The following is a 9,211-nucleotide window of genomic DNA, read 5'->3' on the forward strand; positions in this document are numbered from 1 at the left end:
CGTCTGGAACAGAACCGGCGGGTGTGACCCGCCTGCCCACACTCTAAACAGATTGGCCGACCTTGGGGGTCCCACTGGAACTGAGTCCTGGCTGTGACCAGGGGTGGTTGACGAGGCCTAGGCTGAAATGCGGGCCCTGCTTGTGGGTTTTGCCTCTGTACAGTTGAGTCAGCAGGCCCCAGAGAGGTTAGCAATTTGACCACGCATCTCTTCCATGAGAGACTTGCCCAGTGTTAACATCTGGTCTTTAAGGTCCTGTTGGAGCTCTGCCCGCAGGGAGTCCCATAATGCCTGGCTGTCCTGGGCAGGTGGGGGTACTAATGAACATAAAGGAGTGGCAGGTGGTTGGGGTTGTGGAGGCCTGGGGGCATAAGTGCGACAGGCCCATGTCTCAGTTCCATCTTTAGCCTGCTCCCTTTCAAGCGCTTTGGCCTCGGTGCAGATAGCAGGAAAAGTCATTCCCGGCGTGCGACGAAGAAGTCGTTTCAATTCTTGTTTCACCAGGCTTTCTTGTAGTCCCCTGATGAACTGTGTCCTTAGAAGCTCATCTTCAATGTCCTCAGCTGGTGGTTCCCTCGCTTGCCACTTGTGATAGAGCTCACGAAAGCGTAGAATGAAAGTTCCCATTCCCTCCTCTGCGCCCTGCCTGCATTCATAGAACTGAGCCCTCAGTGTTGCCAGTGACTGACTTCCCGCATACAATGAAGTCAGACAATCTAATATTTTTTTTCCAGTGTCCCGCTCACTAAGGGGTAATAGTAACATTTCCCGTTTAGCTTCACCTCCCAGAGCACTTAAGATAAAGTCAACGATCTGATCGTTCGAAAGACCCTGAGCCCGTACAAACATTTCAATTTTTGCCCGCCATTCCCCCACCTTCTCTCCGGTTTTCCCTTCAAATATAGGAAGCCATGGCCCCCCCATGTACCAAGGTAACATAATGTGATTTACAACATTGGGAGCTGGATTAACAGCGCCAGCGACTCCCTCGTTACCCTCAACCGACATGCTGACCGTGTGTGCAAGGGAAATCCTGCCGACAACGCCAAAATGTAAGGTGTCGCGAGTGAGCCCTCTATGTAATGGCCCACTTGCTGGCACCCAGTTCTTTTAATCCCCCAATTGACCCACACACACGAGGAGCAGGCAGATATCGGGTAACACAATAATCTTTATTAGAAATTAAATAAATAGTAAGGGACCATATCAGCCAAGCTTCTCACATGGAAATGTATCACAAGGCCAAGTGATGCAGTGCCTATATACCACCCCGTCAATTCAGGCTGCTACTGCTCTACCCACCCCCTGCTGGCCGGAGGGACCATGAATGGTACAACTAAACGTAAAATGTCACAAAGCATGCAAATAACGCAAACACATGGCACTTCTATTAGAGAATCACTACACACATGACACTTCTATTAGGGAATCACTACACACATGACACGTCTATTTAAAGAAAGCACTACACACATCACACAATGAACATGCTCTCCCACTCACTGGCTGCTAAGGAGTAAAATGGAACAGTCACTGGCACTGGTGAGCAAATGACTGCAAGTGGCACTATTTGCACCCCATACTCTCCTTGTTCATTTAACCATGCAGTGACAGCCTAGCAAGACATGGCCCGAATTAAAATAGTTATGGGTCCGCTCTCGGTCAAGAACACCTCAGACCGAGAGGAGTTAAAAGTTATCTCTTCTCACCCTTCCTTAAGCGCAGCGTGTTTCTGGTCGGAAGAAAGCAGTTGGAGACTTGGCGCGCGTCTCCCAATAGTTCGGAGCGCGTCCGACTCAGATGCGCACTGGCCCTGATAGGAGCAGCGCGCGGTGCGAAAGACAGGAACTTGAGGGCGTTGCAATGATAAGGAACTTGAGAGCGTTGCAATATCAGGAGCTTGAGAGCGTTGCAATATCAGGAGCTTGAGAGCGTTGCAAATCTTCCTTCAACCGACCCGTCGATCAGCAGCTGGCAGCCGTACAGTAAATCGCAGTGCAGCAGTACTTCCACAGTGGACCTTCGCTTCACGGTCACTTCCTCGTCGATCCGTCCAGAGCCTTGCTTCCCGTTCCCGCTTCACCTTTTCCCGTTCTCCCGGTAAATGTCCCGGCTCCTCGCTTTAACCACCCACCGGCCAATCCACGTAGCTCCCTGGAAGGCTGGGCAGGCAGCAGCCAATCACGCTGCCCTCCTCCAGCTGATTCACACCAGCTGCGAAAACACACATACTCCGCCCACCTGACAGGCTAACCCTTTTATGAATGGAAACACACATTTTCCCCCACTTCTGCTTAAAATACATATACACACAGTAAATATAATGCATCATCATATGACATACAAAAATCACATCCCCACTGGCGACATTTGTGTGTTTAGGGGCTGTAGATATAATTATTTTGTAATTGTAATGATTTTTCTTTATTTCAACAGTGAGCTACAAAGACGATCAGATTATGAATGAACAGTATGAAGTTCATCAACATTGAAATATATGTTATTATCAAAATAATATTTAACTGTTATCAAAACGTAGTGCAACTGCAGAACTCTGTTGTCTCACTGAAAGAATAACTTTACCACGTTTTTTTCAGACAATATTGAGAGATAAATAGTAGCAGTTCTCACTGTGTTAAATATATTTGCCTTTAATACATTAAATTAGAAAGCTGACAAAACCATATTTCTTTATCCTTTATTTATACAGGTGTAGATCTCATTGAGACACAAGGTCTCATTTTCACACAATCATATTGCTTGTTAATATCTAAATGTAACTTTTTGCATGGAAAAACCCCTCAACTTAAACTGATGTGTAGGTGATCTAGTATTTAGTATTGTTTAATGGATTGTATATCAGTGTATTCAAGTCAATACTTCATTCATTTAAACAAATAGCTTTCTTGATTCTTTGTACAGTATGAAAAATAGAGTCTTTGTACCTGTGCTGAAGTTCACTGCTGTGAGGAGTCCAGTTCTGTCTCTCACTCTCTGGTCCAGCCTGTCTGCATCACCTGGACACCTTAAACAAACATGTAAAGTACCATGTGTAGAAACAATATAACTGATTCTCTTCGGTTGAACATGTTGGATTGTGTATTGTCCGAGTTAGGGTCCTTTTTATTTTACTGTAACTTTGGAAGTTGTGTTACCAATTGTTACAACCCGGCTCATGGGCTGTAACATAAAACAGGGAGGCGAGACGAGAGGTAAGAATATATAGTTTATTTGTTTCAACACAACACTAAATGGACACCAGCATCAGGTCCCCGAAGCTGGCGCAGAGAGAGTGCCCAAAGGAGTGAGAGCGACGCAACCGGCTGGGCTCCTCCTTTATTCCGCTTCACCAGGTGTAGCTCATCAGATAGGCATCCGCCCACAGGTGCGGCTCATCAGCACCTGAAACAACCTGAACAAACCACACACACAAACACACGGCACCCCACGTGATGTGGAGGGGTCGTCACACTCCCCCCCCCCATAAGAAAGGAGTTCCACTAGAACACCGTTAACTACCTAAATATCTAGGAGCTCTTCTCCGATATTTTGGCATGGACAGAAGACCACTCTGGCCAGTCCCTTGACCAAGCACCTGGAAGAACCCGGAATGTCCCTCCAGAGACCGCAACCTAGCCCCCGGCAACAAACCCAAGACCTGGCCCCCAGGTCGCTGCCGAACAGGCCCACCCGTCTGACACGCGTGACATGATCTAACATGCCGAGACACATCTCTCCTCAAACCAGGCCAAAAGAAATACCGCAACAGGTAACCACATGTTTTACGGACACCCAGATGTCCCGACTGCCCATGCGCTTTTCTGAGGACCTCCCCGCGAAACCTGACAGGAACCACAATCTGATACCCTGGCCCACCAATAAAGCCTTTCCCACGTGACCACCACTTTCTGACCAGCAATCCCCCTTGCAGCTGACAACCCCTGGTGACACCATTTCCAGAACCGCCTCAAAAAACGGACTGAGGGAGACATCCGCTTTCTGCTCCATCGCCAACTCACTGCGGGATACCGACAACAACAAGTCAGGAATAACCACAGAATCTCTCGCACTGACCTCTTCACCCTGCTCAGATTCCTCCTGTGCATGGTCACAGAGAAAGCCACCAACACTGCAGGAGAGCACTTGGCATTCTCCTCTGCCTTAACACTCCCAGTAGGTGAAGATGACTGCATGGTAGGCGGTGGACCCTCAGCCCACACACGGCTGCCAGCCAGGCCGTTACCCAGGATAACATCCACACCACCAATTGGCATTACAGGACGGACCCCCATGGTGACCTCACCCTGCACCAGACCTGAGTAAAGCACAACAGAATGCAGAGGAACAGGCACAATATTCATTCCCATCCCTCGCATCCGGACAAAATCCCCAGTTCCAGATTTGTCCGAAAACGGTAACACAGAGCTCAGAATATATGAGTCATATGATGCAGTGTCTCTCAACATCTTTACCGGCACGCTGATATCACTTCCCACCAATGACACGTATCCGGTTGACAAAAATGCAGAAAACACTGGGTCCTTCCACCCGCATGGCTCATCAATCTGCTGACAGGGAGAGATGACAGGTAACGGTGCCACAGACACAGCACAAGCAGCAGAGTTAAACTGGCCTACACAGTTCCCCCTGCTAGCCTTAGCTTTGGGACAGTCAGCCTTCCAGTGCCCTCTCTCCCTGCAGTAATGACAGATTTCTGAATCACCCTGTGGCGGACCTCGCATCTCACGCTCACCCTGTGGCTGACCTTGCATCTCACGCTCACCCCAGTGCGGATTAGCTTTCTCTTCCCATCTCCCTGCACGATATATACCCCCTTCATCCTGGACCCTGAAATCGCCGTCCGCCCCTGTGCGTTAGCACATAGTCATCTGCCAGAACAGCAGCCTCTGCAGCAGTTTTCACCTTACGCTCGCTGATGTAAACCGCAATGTGGCTGGGCACAGAATTTTTTAATTGCTCCAACACCATCAACTCACATAATGCGACATACGTATCCACTTTCAAAGAGTTACACCACCTACCGAAAGAGGTAACCAGCTCCCTGGCAAACTCAACATGTGTCTGCTTGTCAGACATCTCCCAGGACCTGAACCTCTGTCGATAGGCCTCAGGGACCAACTCGTAAGCCTTCAACACAGCAGTTTTAACCATCAGATACACTTTGCTGTCCGCCACCGTTAAAGCAGAATAAGCTTCCTGGGCCCGACCTGTTAGCACACACTGCAGCAATAAGGTGCTATTAGCATCTGACCACTCTCTGCTCTCAGCCACACGCTCAAACAAGGAGAAAAATGTATCTGGATCTCGTTCATTAAACTGAGGCACAACCCGCAAATTACTGCGAACGTCAAATGGAGTAGCTCTACCAGGGAAATTAGAGGCCTGACCTGGACCACCAGCAGGAAAACCCAACCTCCGCTCCTCTAACTCAAGCCTTTTAATTTCTACCTGCAACATTAACAGTCTCTCTCTTTGTTCAAAAGTTAGGTCTGTATCACAGCAGCCAGACGTACTACCACTGTCTCTGCTAGGATCAACAGTAAGTTTTCCCCCTTTGAAAACACCCAACTCGAACAGATTTTCTCTAACAATCCCTCTTATGTATTCCTTCATCCTTTTATCCCCAACATCCAAGCGGAAATGTTCAGCAACACAGACCAGCTGCTCACGTTAGAAGCCCTCCAGTAGCTCTTCTGTAGGCGCTCTCACAAACTCCTCCACACTCTCCATCATGACAACACTGAGTGCACGCTCACGCTACTACACAGCCACGCTACCGTGGCCCGTCCCTCTAACTGCCTCACAGAACTAGCTAAACTCCCCGCTAGTCTTCAGGTGCTAGTTATGGCGGGTACTTACGCACTAAATACCGTAAGCCTCGGCGAAGCGACCGAAAAAAACGGCAACCCCACCCGCAGCCTCGCCGTGCTCCCGAGCTAATAGCTCTAACCACTTTCACACCACACTAATAACGCTCCCTACGACCTCTAAGGGAGACCGTACTGAAACCTAACAGGGACAATATCAACAGTACGCTACTGCCGTCAAATAATCCGTGTGCCACCCTTACTGTCGTTCACAACGAAACACTTACCCTCGTCAGGCTACTCCCAAACAATCAGATGCACTCAGTGACAACAGCTGCGCGCAATTCGTCCCTACAACGGACATCCAGTTCGCACACGTTTCCCAGGTCCAAAGCAACGAGCCCCCATATGTTACAACCCGGCTCATGGGCTGTAACATAAAACAGGGAGGCGAGACGAGAGGTAAGAATATATAGTTTATTTGTTTCAACACAACACTAAATGGACACCAGCATCAGGTCCCCGAAGCTGGCGCAGAGAGAGTGCCCAAAGGAGTGAGAGCGACGCAACCGGCTGGGCTCCTCCTTTATCCCGCTTCACCAGGTGTAGCTCATCAGATAGGCATCCGCCCACAGGTGCGGCTCATCAGCACCTGAAACAACCTGAACAAACCACACACACACAAACACATGGCACCCCACGTGATGTGGAGGGCTCGTCACACAATGCTGACTGTTTATTTGATACCAATTTGGTAATGCAATCAATAAAAACAACAAGGTTTGGGTTCGTTCTTCAGATGACTGTGAAGTTAACGTGTAAGCCCAAGAATGAACTCCAGCTCAACCAACCATATTGTAATATATCTAACCTAATCATCTTGAAATATGACATTATTATTTGTAATATACACACATCTCATTGTGAGGTTGATTTCACATACACTACTTCGACATGAGCTTGTCTACATACTTGAGCATAGCCAATTTAAATTAACCTTAGCGATGCATACATTTCCTACCTTCATAATCAAATATCTCTCTAAGTTACAAGGATGACCTTATTTTATAACCTCAAACAGAAGCCGTTTGTTCTACAGTATTATCCCACTTAACGCTTAACACTTGTCTATTTCGTTTTAACCTTTATATATACAGTCTATGGTTTTAACTTGGAGACTACGATTAGCATCGTTAGCACCGATGTAGCTACCACTCACTTACACGCTAACCCAAGCCTTAACATTCATTATGTAGCTGATTCAAATCATAAACACATCAATAAGTACTCGAATTTCACTTACCGCAAAAACCGCATTCATGCACCGTCTGTTTCAACCGCAGAGCGAGTCACAATAGTCCGATATATAAGCATGAAGAACAAACAACCACGGCCGGCTTCAAGTTGTGTTTCCTGGATGAACTGAGCAGGCAGAGTCCCTGTAGCTAGCTTCTCGGAGCAGCTAGCAGAGAGACAAGAAGCTAGCAGCAGTCACTTGACAGAGCTGTCACTCAATGTGACCATGCCCTAATATATGCATAACTTTAAGGCTTAATATTAATTAAACAGATGAGTTGAGAAAAAATGCACCCCCACACAGTAGTCATGAAGGAGGAATCTAACTATACAGAGAATATGGTTTTTTGAACCACGATGTAAACATGTTTATTTCTGCTCTAAAGTTGGGGGTCTATGGAAATTGCTCCCTTCTGCAGACTGCTCCTACTGGCCACTAGATGAACTGCAGTGTGTGGCACTTCCGTATTGGCGTCCCGGCTCTTCCCCAGTTTGCCGCTTGTTTCATCCAGGGAACACAACTTGATCCTGGCCGTGTTTGTTTGTTCTTCATGCTTATATATCGGACTATTGTGACTCGCTCTGCGGTTGAAACAGACGGTGCATGCATGCGGTTTTGCGGGAAGTGAAAATCGAGTACTTATTTATGTGTTAATGATTTTAATCAGCTACGTAATGAATGTTAAGGCTTGAGTTAGCATGTAAGCGAGTGGTAGCTAACGATGCCTCCAAGTTAAAATCATAGACTGTATATATAAAGGTTAAAACAAAATAGACAAGTGTTAAGCATTAAGTGGGATAATACTGTAGAACAAACGGCTTCTGTTTGAGGTTGGTAAAATAAGGTCATCCTTGTAACTTAGAGAGATATTTTATTATGTAGGTAGGCACTGTATGCATCGCTAAGGTTAATTTAAATTGGCTATGCTCAAGTATGTAGACAAGCTAATGTCGAAGTAGTGTATGTGAAATCAACCTCACAATAAGATGTTTGTATATTACAATTATTAAGGTCATATTTCAAGATGATTACTTAGATATTACAATATGGTTGGTTGAGCTGGAGTTCATTATCGAGCTTACAAGTTAACGTCACAGTCATCTGAAGAACAAACCCAAACCTTGTTGTTTTTATTAATTGCATTACCAAATGGGTATCAAATAAACAGTGAGCATTGGTAACACAACTTCCAAAGTTATAGTAAAATAAAAAGGACCCTGACTCGGACAATACACAATCCAACATGTTCAACAGAAGATAATCAGTTATATTGGTTGTACACATGGTACTTTACATATATATCTGTTTGTTTAAAGTGTCCAGGTGATGCAGACAGGCTGGACCAGCGAGTGAGAGACAGAACTGGACCCTCACAGCAGTGAACTTCAGCACAGGTACAAATACTCTTTTTTTCATACTGTACAAAGAATCAAGAAAGATATTGGTTTAAATCAATGAAGTATTGACTTGAATACACTGATCTACATTCCATTAAACAATACTAAATACTAGATCACCCACACATCAGTTAAGTTGAGGGGTTTTTCCATGCAAAAAGTTACCTTTAGATGTTAACAAGCACTATGATTTTGTCAGCTTTCTAATTTAATGTATTAAAAGGCAAAGATATTTAACACAGTGAGAACTGCTACTATTTATCTCTCAATATTGTCTGTAAAAAAACGTGGTCAAAGTTATTCTTTCAGTAAGACAACAGAGCAAGCTTCTACAGTTGCACTACGTTTTGTAACAGTTCAATATTATTTTGATAACATATATTTCAATGTTGATGAACTTCATACTGTTCATTCATAATCTGATTGTCTTTGTAGCCTGGTCCTCCTCCATCAGGCCTGGTCCTCCTCCATCAGGTCTGGTCCTCCTCGCTGAGGAAAGACCCTCAGTCCTCTCCAAACGAACAGACAGGACGTCCATCACACGGAGGTTTCTCCCTGAAGTCTCTGCAGCTCTCTGGACACCATGCTGTCCACACTGAATATGAGAGGGGGAAAATTAAAATAATAAATGCTTTAGACAATAAGAAACATAAAGTTGACTGTTGAGTTGCTCAGTTTTTTTAGATTGT

The sequence above is a fragment of the Pseudochaenichthys georgianus genome, chromosome 4 (assembly GCF_902827115.2).
Source record: "Pseudochaenichthys georgianus chromosome 4, fPseGeo1.2, whole genome shotgun sequence".
Taxonomy (NCBI): Eukaryota; Metazoa; Chordata; class Actinopteri; order Perciformes; family Channichthyidae; genus Pseudochaenichthys; species Pseudochaenichthys georgianus.